The sequence below is a fragment of the Mixophyes fleayi genome, chromosome 1, assembly GCF_038048845.1.
Source record: "Mixophyes fleayi isolate aMixFle1 chromosome 1, aMixFle1.hap1, whole genome shotgun sequence".
NCBI lineage: Eukaryota > Metazoa > Chordata > Amphibia > Anura > Limnodynastidae > Mixophyes > Mixophyes fleayi.
The window spans coordinates 43321701-43331968 of record NC_134402.1 but is presented as its reverse complement, the minus strand read 5'-3'; positions in this window follow the sequence as shown (position 1 = coordinate 43331968).

The following is a 10268-nucleotide window of genomic DNA, read 5'->3' as shown; positions in this document are numbered from 1 at the left end:
GCCTTCCCCTCAAAATCAATCCACCCCCTTCCGGGTCTTAGGCCATTTATAGTAATAGATGTCAGCATGCACATAATAATGTGAATGTGACCTGTGAGCCAACATCCTTTTTGAAAGTAAAATTTTGTAATAAATAAAAATGCACCTTGCCCTAACAAAGTTGCATTTGAGGGGAGATAAATCTGAAAAATTAAGACAGATTTATCATTGTGGTAGAGTGTGTAGTAGATCACGTTTGAATGACAGTGTAAACATTAAGCTATCAAGTGTTTGTGTGTTACATGAAAACAAACCATTACTTTCCTTATTATCTAAATACTATCCTAATACTAGCCCTTGCAAAAATTAAAACACAGGCTGGTTTGGGCAAAGTTCCTCTTGTGTTCCTTTCATTAATGAATAAGGGCCACAAGCTGCACGCAGATGCTATGGTCATGCTTGGTATTCAAACTCGTGGCACCAGTGTTGTGAAACAGAAGTGCTAACCACTAAAGTTCCCGTGCAGATCTTAATTGATGTATATTTTTGGGTAATAAGGAAAAGTGGCAATGTCCGGACCCCGCAGGCTAACACTTAGCCATTGCCGCTTTAAATTACCATTGAAGTAAGTCGCACCCACGTCACACTGCAGTGCCGGACAGGTCTCCAGTCGGAATCGCCGCCTGTCAGCCTGCGCTGCCATCGGACATCTCCCTCGTCGTCTTTCAGGTAAGTCTGCTTCGATTTCATTCGTCTTCTTCTGCCATCAGGTTTTTAATGTAGGAATCCGAGTTATCGGAATAGTGGTAATCGGTAATCCGATTACCACCGTTTGACAAGGTAGTTGAGTAACAGTTGAAGGAGAAACCGGTAAACTAAAGAATCAGAGCAGTCTGTGAAGGAGTCCAGAGTAAAGGAAAGAAGCATACCCTAATTTAATGAGACAAATGTACAATGACTCACCACAGCTCAAGGTAATGTAAACATACACAGTCCATGACTCATGCTCACCAGAGTGGCAGTCCCAATTTCCTAACATCATCATTTTGTCATTGTTCTCCTACAGAGACAAAAGTCTGTTTGCTACATGGGTGAAATCTGATTGTACAGTCCCAATTTTGGCATTCACCCATTCCTGGATTCTCCTCTCCTGTACTAAGAAGTCCTGCTTGTTGGTAGCAAATCCAGTCGATGGAGAATTTTATTAAAATTGCTCATGTTCACATAAGGCTAGTGAATGGTTAGGACCTACACCAGTAATGTTGCCTCATGTAACGTTGTAGGTAGACGTTTTTTTTGCTTTCCCTGGGTTTTTCTTCTGTGATGTTTCTTATCTTTACCCATTGATGTTAGCAGAGAAGATTGTCTGGAATCCTCTGTATTAAATGGGTTTCGTATTCATGCAAGCCAGCCACTCCATGTGTCCCTTGTGAAGGTATCCTTGCATTATAAGATGTTGAGCAGATATCATATATATTGACACTTAGGGGACCCAGGTCATCCAAGAGGTAGGTAATTTAACGTAGAAAAGGGTGATATAAGGCTCTACTTTGAAAGCTGAAATAAATTTGTCTTTGTTCAAATTTATGGCATTACAAGTGACCACTTGTCATGCACCATCCCTCCGTACATCCTCTGGGACGGTTGACTGTCTCTGCTCCCTTAGCGTCTCTTAGCAACCAGACGCCGAACTTATGTCTCTGTGACACATGCATGCGCCGTTGCTAGGCAACAGGGTGCTATCCCGATGGTGGCTGGTAATGTCATCAATTAGCGCTGGCCAGTTACTATTTTAAGAGGTCTTTGGGTGCCATAGTAGCAGGTCCCAACTCTACTCCAGCATTTACAGTGATTTGTTTGCTTTCCTGGTTATTGACTTCAGCTTGCTCTTGACTTTCCCTCTGGTTTACCTCTGCTGTATTACTCTCGTGGATTCTAACCTCGGCTTGTTCCTGACACTTCCTTGGACTTTGATTTGGTACTGCCCTTGTCCGCCTGGATCTGACCAGGCTCGCCTGACCATTCTACTTGTTCTTCTTCGCTGGCAGCTGCACTGGAGAACCGCTACCTGCGCGTTCTTAGTAGCCAAATTCATACCCCCTTGAGGGGTCCCTGGGGAAGTCCAGGGGCATGTTAGACTCCATGCCTCCATTTTCAGTAGTGCAAATAGCAGCAGGCAGCACAGTACTTGGGCGTTACACCACTTGGTAGAAACGGAGCTTTGGCGCTGATGTAATATAGACTGAGAGCTGTAATTTACTATTGTTGTTACCATATGATTAGGAGTGCCTCTTGAGATAGAAGTGAAAACTTAGTGAAAGTGTCTTATCTTCCTGTAAAGTATGAACGAGATTGTGCTACTTTAATAAGAAGGAGCATCTTGAATGGTGCAAGGAGTGTTCGTGGATTTGTCTGAGCAGAGTCTGGTTTGCAAATATCAATGTCCAATAACTATCCATGTTTTCATCTGGGGTCCCCAGATGAAAAATAAAGGCACTTGACTGGATATAAGCTGATGTATCCTGCAGTTGAGCACTTGTATAGGATTAGTAACCTTTTGATTCTGTTATGAATGTGGTTTCAGGCCAAAGGTGGCGCTTGGTAGGTTGTTATTCCTGGCAAAGGATCACAAGGCAAGTCCAACACACTGTTTTTTCCTTCTACTGATAGTACTGGAAAGATAAAATGTTATTGAGTTATTATGTCTATAAGCATGCATAGCCCAGCCCAAGATTACATTAATCAGCTCATGGCAGAGATAAATGCTTTCTGACCCACTCACAAAAAATGATCAGAACCAGGGTACTGACCTCTGAGTGCAATGTTTCGATTTGCGCACTTCCTCAGCCTTAGCCTTCCCTACTGTTAGCCTCTATATGTCATCCTCTCAGTCTTCTACGCCAAACCTTATTGCTTGTCACAAATACTGAGCGACTATTGCAATCAGGAAGCTGATTCAGTGGCTTGAATGCAAACAGTAGACTTTATTACAGGTAATAAAACAGACTGCAATAGTAACTTGTACATGAGTATTATCATAACAGAAACAGAAAAAAATGAACCTCAATGGCTGGAGGACAGACTGGAACAAGGCGACAGAACAGGTAATGCTGCCAATGCAGGTAGATAACAGGTAACAATGGTGATGGTCACAGGACAGAATAGGTAGGTAATAAAAGCTAGCAGATCACCATTCAGAATATACTGGAAAGGCAGGTACGTATAGCTGGCAATCATAATTTGGAATATGAATGACAAAGCAGATTAATAATAATTAACAAGTTAAATCCAACAGTAAGATTTCCAGAAGTCAGTCCAAAAATAACAGCAAGCACAAGCACTGGGAAACTTACATAAGCAGAAACAAATGCATGTAGCAAACACAATGTCACGTTCACTGGAGTATGCTACTGACTGGTGTTGGCGCGACTAAACTGAGAGGCGTGGAGTCTAACGCACTTCCGGTGTTCACCAGGGACTCCCACAAGGAAGTGTGGACTTTGCTGAGTGAAGTGCGCAGGTCGCGGTTCTCCCAAATAGTCACCAGTGCAATAGAAGAAGCGTAGTCAGGCAGGCCGAGTCGGAAACCAAATAGCGCAGTACCACTGAGATAAGGCAAAGAATAGTCAGGGACGGTCCAGGTGTCGAATAACAAATGAGCAGCGAAGTACAGAAGGGAGATCCAGAAGAGTAGTCAAAATCAAGCCAAGTATACACAGAGAGCCAGACACAGGGACTGCAGAGAGCTGAAGTATTAGAACCAATACTCTGGCACCTACATGGTGCCAAAGGGAGACTTAAATACCTGGAGGGAGGAAATGCAGGGAGAGGACTTCCGGCGATCAGCCCAGCTGATCGTCGGGGATGCGTTCCCGTTGCTAGGGAACCAAGCGGCCAGTGCGCATGCGCGCGCCGCGGTCATGTGACCCGACGTCCCGTTGCCTAGAGTGGGGGCAGAGGGCGTCCGTCTCCGGCACCTGTGGGAGGTGGGGAGACGGCACCTGACACACAGGAGCACAGGTAGCGGTCGCACACATGTAACTGACAATCAATGAATATCAAAGGCTGAGCTCCAAAGTCTGCTATTTAAATGTAAATAATCAGAGGATATCTGAAGCAGCGGGATAGTGGTGCACACAGACTCAGAACCCACTCAGCATGCTCATGGAGTCTCTGTAAGCTTTTAGATCTATAGATAATAAGCAGGCTCATGAACTGGGTCTGAAAACTATTTACTCTTCTTGTGGGAGTTACTTCTGCAATGAGAATTTTCAGAAGGTATGGAGCTTGACAGCCTTCTAGATCAGTGATGGCTAACCTGTGACACTCCAGGGGGTAAATGTATTATGTATTATGCCGGGAATCGGCGAGATTAAAAAATCGGAGTATAATACATTTACCCCCAGGTGTTGTGAAACTACAACCCCTAGCATGCTTTGCCAGTAGATAACTAGCCGATAGCTGGCAAAGCATACTGGGGCTTGTAGTTTCACAACACCTGGAGTGTCACAGGTTAGCCATTACTGTTCTAGATTGTAATCTCTCACAAGCAATGCCCTTTCCCTCCCACCCTCGTTTTTCCCTACTTGTTTCCTGCCCCTTCATTGTCACCTTTGAGTACTCACCCCATACTTGTAATTGCCCAACAATTGTCCTTTGTAATATGACTTCACTTACAGTCAACTCCAGAATAATTGGCACCCCTCAGAAATTGGGCAAAAACGATTATATAATATAAACTATACATATAATGATTTAGATGTTCCTCAAAAATGTTCTGAGAAATTGTTTACCATTTATATAACAAACATCATTCCTACATCAGTGTTGTTCTATTTTAAGAGTAGTGCATTCTTTCAAAAACATATGAGGCAAATTATTAGCACCTCTAATATTTAAATAAAATCAAAGTATGTTGCATCTTAGTTAAAAAAACTTGTTTTATTGCGCTAGTCTCCAGAAACGTCATTGTTGGCTTTGGCCATTTCTGGTTTCGCTGGGGTATAAATATGAGGTTACACACATGTAAAATCCCTTTGTCATCATGGCTAAAACCAAAGAGCTGGCAACTCCAATGAGACAGAAGGTTGGAAATGGAAGTAAAAAAATTGTAGTAAGTTAAAATTACCATTAAGCGCAACCAGGGTGATAATAATAAAGCAAAAAAGCATGGAACAGTTGAATATTTGCCAGGAAGAGTGACGCATGAGCGTACTGTCCCCACATGCAGTGAGGAGGATGGTGAGAGAGGCAAAGATGAACCCAAGGATGACAGTTTATTAACTGAAACTTGGGGGTAAATGTATGAACCTCCTGATTCTTCATCTCCGGCGAGTTCAGCGTCTTCAGCGCTTAAATTTAAAGTGGCGCTGCCTTGTAAAGAGAAACTTCCCTTTACAAGGCAGCGCCGCTTTAAATTTAAGCGCTGAAGACGCTAAACTCGCCGGAGATGAAGAATCCGGAGGTTCATACATTTACCCCTTGGGGTTTTAAAATGTCAAAATCCAGTGTCAGGCGCCACCTCCATGACCAGAAACTTTTAGTAACAGTTCCTTTAAAGAAGACTTTCATAACAGCAAGACACAAAATGCAGCGCCTGCACTGTACAAAATGTCATTGGAACTCCAAATGGAATCGTGTGGCCAGATGAGACACAAATTAAACATTTTAGTCATTCACACCATTGTCACATTTGGAGAACAAAGGGGACTGCCAACAAAGAAAAGCACTGTCAAATATGGTGGTGGATCATTGATGCTTTGGGGCTGTTTTGCTGATAGTGCTCCAGGGGCTCTTGAGAATATCAATGGCATAATGAATTCCCCTCTCCATGAGATTTTAGACCAAGATCTGTCTGCCTCTGCTAGAAGGCTGAAACTTGGCCATTGGTGGACCTTTCAACAAGACAACGACCCCAATCCCACATCAAAATCCACACAGAAATGGTTGTGGGAACACAAAATCATAATTTTGCAATGGTCCTCTCAGTCTAGAGATTCGAACCAAAATGAAAATCTGTGGCGTGTATTAAAATGGGCAATCCACAAGCAACGACCCAAGAATATCAGGAAACTGGAAATGTTGTGCATGGAGTGGTCCAAGATCCCTCAACAAGTGTTCTCCAACCTTGCTAAGCATTACAGAAAGTGGCTCAATGCTGTTATTCGTGTCAGGGGAGGCTTCACCAAATGTTAATAATGGGGATGCTAATATTTTTGGAATCTGTTTTTTCAAAAAATTGTGTTACTAAAGAAAAGTTTTTTTTGTTGCAAAACACAGTGGGAAAATAAAAACTATGCAACCACTTTGTTTATGCCTGAAAGATCACTTGTTGCATGGGTAGTTTATTTCACATATTGATTTTAGCTCATTTCCATGAAGGGTGCCAATAATTCTGGAGTTGACTGTATGATACCCAACTGACATTACTACTCAGTGGTCAAAGTGGGCCAGTATACAGCGGAATGCCACATCGCTGCTTCTCCTACTGGCTTCGTGGCACAACTATCAAATTCTATGGGCTTATTTTGTTTGGTTTATTTAGGTCGTGGGGGGGGGGGCAGTTACCATTTATAATGCTATTTGCTTTGCTATTCCAAGTTGATTCTATTTTGTAGCCATTCGTTTTATTTGCAGTTAGTGTTAAATTAATAGGAATATACTAAGTAATTTAAGCAACAAAGTGTAACTGCAATGTCACTTAAAAAGCAAATGTCTGCTGTTGGAGTAACTGCACAGCAAGAAGCAGCAAAAACACGAAGGGGCGGAGCAGGATAAAGCCTGACGAGAAACTATGACTGGTGACCAAAGAGAATGCGAACGTGTGCAGGTCTGTTTGGCAGAGTCAAGCAGGGAGAGTGTGCTGCCCGGCCGCTCTGATTGTTTTGAAAACACAATCAGAGCAGCCAGGCAGCACACTCTCTCCGCCGAACGGACCTGCACATAGTGTGCAGCCGCCGGCAGCAATTCCCTTCTAAAGGGGGGGGGGGGGTGGGGGGTGATTCATACTTGCCCACTTTCTTCAGCTCGCTTCTGGGAGCCAGCCAGTGGAAGGGGGAGGGACGGCTAAAATGACGTCATTTTGGCCCTGCCCCCTGTAACATCATGACACAAACGTCATTTGACAGCGGGGGCGGGGTCAAACGCAGCGATTCACCGGGAATCGTGGCGTTTGGGATCTAATTCTGCCCACTTCACTAGGAAGTGGGGCACTTCCTAGTGAAGTGGGCAGAATTCGGGAGATTGCCACACTAGCCCGGGAGTCCAGGAGACTCTCGCAAAATGCGGGAGTCTCCCGGACATTCGGGGAGTTGCCAAGTATGGGTGATTGCCCTGGTCGAACCCCCCCCCCCCCCCTGGATCCGCCACTGCGTCGCCTGCAAAGTCAGCGAACAAGATGCCACGCCATTCTTGATGTTGGTAACTTTGATTAAACAAATATCAATGCTCATAACTGTGGTCCCATGAATAGTATTTGTGAATTTTTCCAGACTAAGTATTTTGCAGCTGAGCAGCCATCTGATAAACTATTCAATCAATGCTGCCAGAAGGGTAAAGTCAAATTGGGTGCAAAAGGATCCAGCTTGATATTACTCTTATTTTTTTCTGTCATTTTGATGGGCTTTTAACTAGTTCAGTTAATATTCTAAAGCTGGGTACACACTACACGGTTTTCGTCCAATAATCGGCTCAATCAGCCGACATACGACCGCTCGTTGAAGTCGGGTCAGTGTGTGTAGTGACACGATGGCCGAAAGTCTGCCCAAATGGACGATTGTCGCCTCATTTGGTTGGTCGTACTGTTTAATATTTTCGTTCCAATCTCGTTTCCGTTGTGCAGTGTGTATAAACTTACGTCCGATCCACGACAATCCTCTGATTCTTCCTCGACCTGGGGGGCTTGTGTATGTAAATTTTTTGATGCCTGTCCCAATCCCACGTGGTGCGGATGATGTCTGTCCCAGTCCCACGTGTGTTATTACCCTTTGCGTCAATGTTGGCAATGTATTCATATTTACTCTTTATAAACTTTAACCTTTATAAACTATTAAAGTCATATTAACCTTTATTAACTTATAATTGTGAAGTACCCAGAATAAACCACAGTGTTCATGCAACATTTTTATTGCAGAAAAAAAGGTACAAATATTTTTACACACACAGCTGTCTGAAAGATCCGCATGAGAAGTGAGCGCGCCCATACCAATAGAGCGCAGAGTACTGCAGAGTATTATTTTTAGTATTTAGTATTTTTAAAGGTGCTACTGGTTTGTGGCAGAACAGGTCTTGATGTCGCTTGAGTTTCTATTCCCTTTGATTTCTTTATCTACGATACAAGGAATTAAAAAAATGTTTACCATTTAACTTCTATATCTGTAATTTATATTCTACGACATAAATACTCTCATTTTCTCACCTTGCACATTGCTCGAGATCAGTTTATATTTTGGTCCCTGTGGCGAAATCGCAATAATAGTGGGCTTAACCTCCATACATTCTAGAAAACAGGCGCCATTTTGGTTATTATAACGGTACAGGTATGTGCCCAAAGCATTTAGCTGTCTACACATGTTCACTGAAATACCTTTGTGTCTAACTTCTTTAGTATATTTTTCTTGTTCAATTTTTTCTGGTATCAGTGGTATCTAAACAGGCCTTCTCATCGTTAATTCTTCATTCTGACATAAAAAAATTAGGTTACAAATTAGGCGTTTATATTGCTTTATGTGACACTAGCATGAAATAAAGTCCTTCTAGCAGGTACACTACATGTGCTACTGACCTTTTTTATATGACGTTTTCGTCCTGGTCCACTGCTTTGACCATCATCTCCACCTCTCTTGGGCTCATTGGATTTGCTCTTTGCTCTTCTTGATCTCCACCCCCCACCTTAAGTTTTCCAACATTTTTTGGCCCTTCCAGCACCATTTCTGACTCTGTCTCCATAGCTGCAACCCCCACTGACACCTTCTCCTCACCCGCAACCCCCACTGACACCTTCTCCTCAACCTTAACACTCACTGACACTTGCTCACTCGCCATCTTCTCACGCTCCTCGGCACCAAACAGGTTCCTCTGTCATTTTATACACTCAGACATGGGCGTTCGTTTCTGCTGTGGACCAATCAGCGATGATGCACGCCGAGAATGGAGCATTCCATTACATACAAAGGGATTTTATTATTAGGGAATATTCATTGCATTGCACTTTAGCAGTTAAATGTTTTTCTAAATGTTATGTATGTTATGAATCCAAGACTTTTCCCGTGCAGCCCCCCTTCTCTGGAACGACCTCCCTCGTTCCATACGTCTCTCTAGGTCCTACTCTGTGCTCCTTCCAACGTGCACTCAAAACTCACCTCTTCCTCAAAGCCTACCAACCATCTACTTAACCCCCATCTCCTCCCTTTTGCTCGTCCTCCCTTCTCTCCTCTTGCCTCAACTGGCTCCTCTTGCGCCTGGTCTGTTTACCCTCCCTTAGGATGTAAGCTCGTATGAGCAGGGCCCCCTCCCCTCCTGTCTCCATACCTGTTCTTCCGCTCCGTCTTTGCTGCATATGACTGGCCGGAGTTTCTGAAGTATTGGTACATTTTGTTCATTGTTCTGTATGGTTTCACTCTGTATAGTCTACTGTTAGTACTGTGTGCGGCGCTGCGGATACCTTGTGGCGCCTAACAAATAAATTATAATAATAATAATAATACTAAACTTCTATTTTATATGAATGAATGAAGAGACAGTGTTGCCTTCTCTTTTTATGCAGCTTTGGGTGTTAACTATAGCGAAACCTCTGCCCCTTTACATGGCTGTAAAAAGTCGGTAAAGGGACGTCCGCTCTTCCCTTTATCGTCCTAAACAAGGCTAGTGTGTATGCAGTCCATGGACCGAGCGATCGGACCATCGATCGCATGTAAAATCGCTCGGCATAAAAAGTTGGTTGAAATTTCTGTAGTGTGTACCCAGCTTTAGACTGTGTTTGTAGCAGCCTTATTTCTTAATCCAATTATTCAGCAAGACTTTGGTCAACATTCTATTGTGTGGTCAGCAGCCTGGATATTGTTTGCACAATAAACATAACCATAGGAAGTCCTGCTTGTCCTGATGTTGATTGAATAGCAAACTCTCTACTTCATTGTAATTAATAAGAAACGGTATTGAAAGATAAGAGTTTATTGTGTTTTGCTGTGTATAGAAGGGACATTATACTACAAGACTAATACCAGCATGTCTAGCAGACCTTTACTAATTGAATAATGTTACATCAAGGTGTGATTAATTTACAGAGTAAG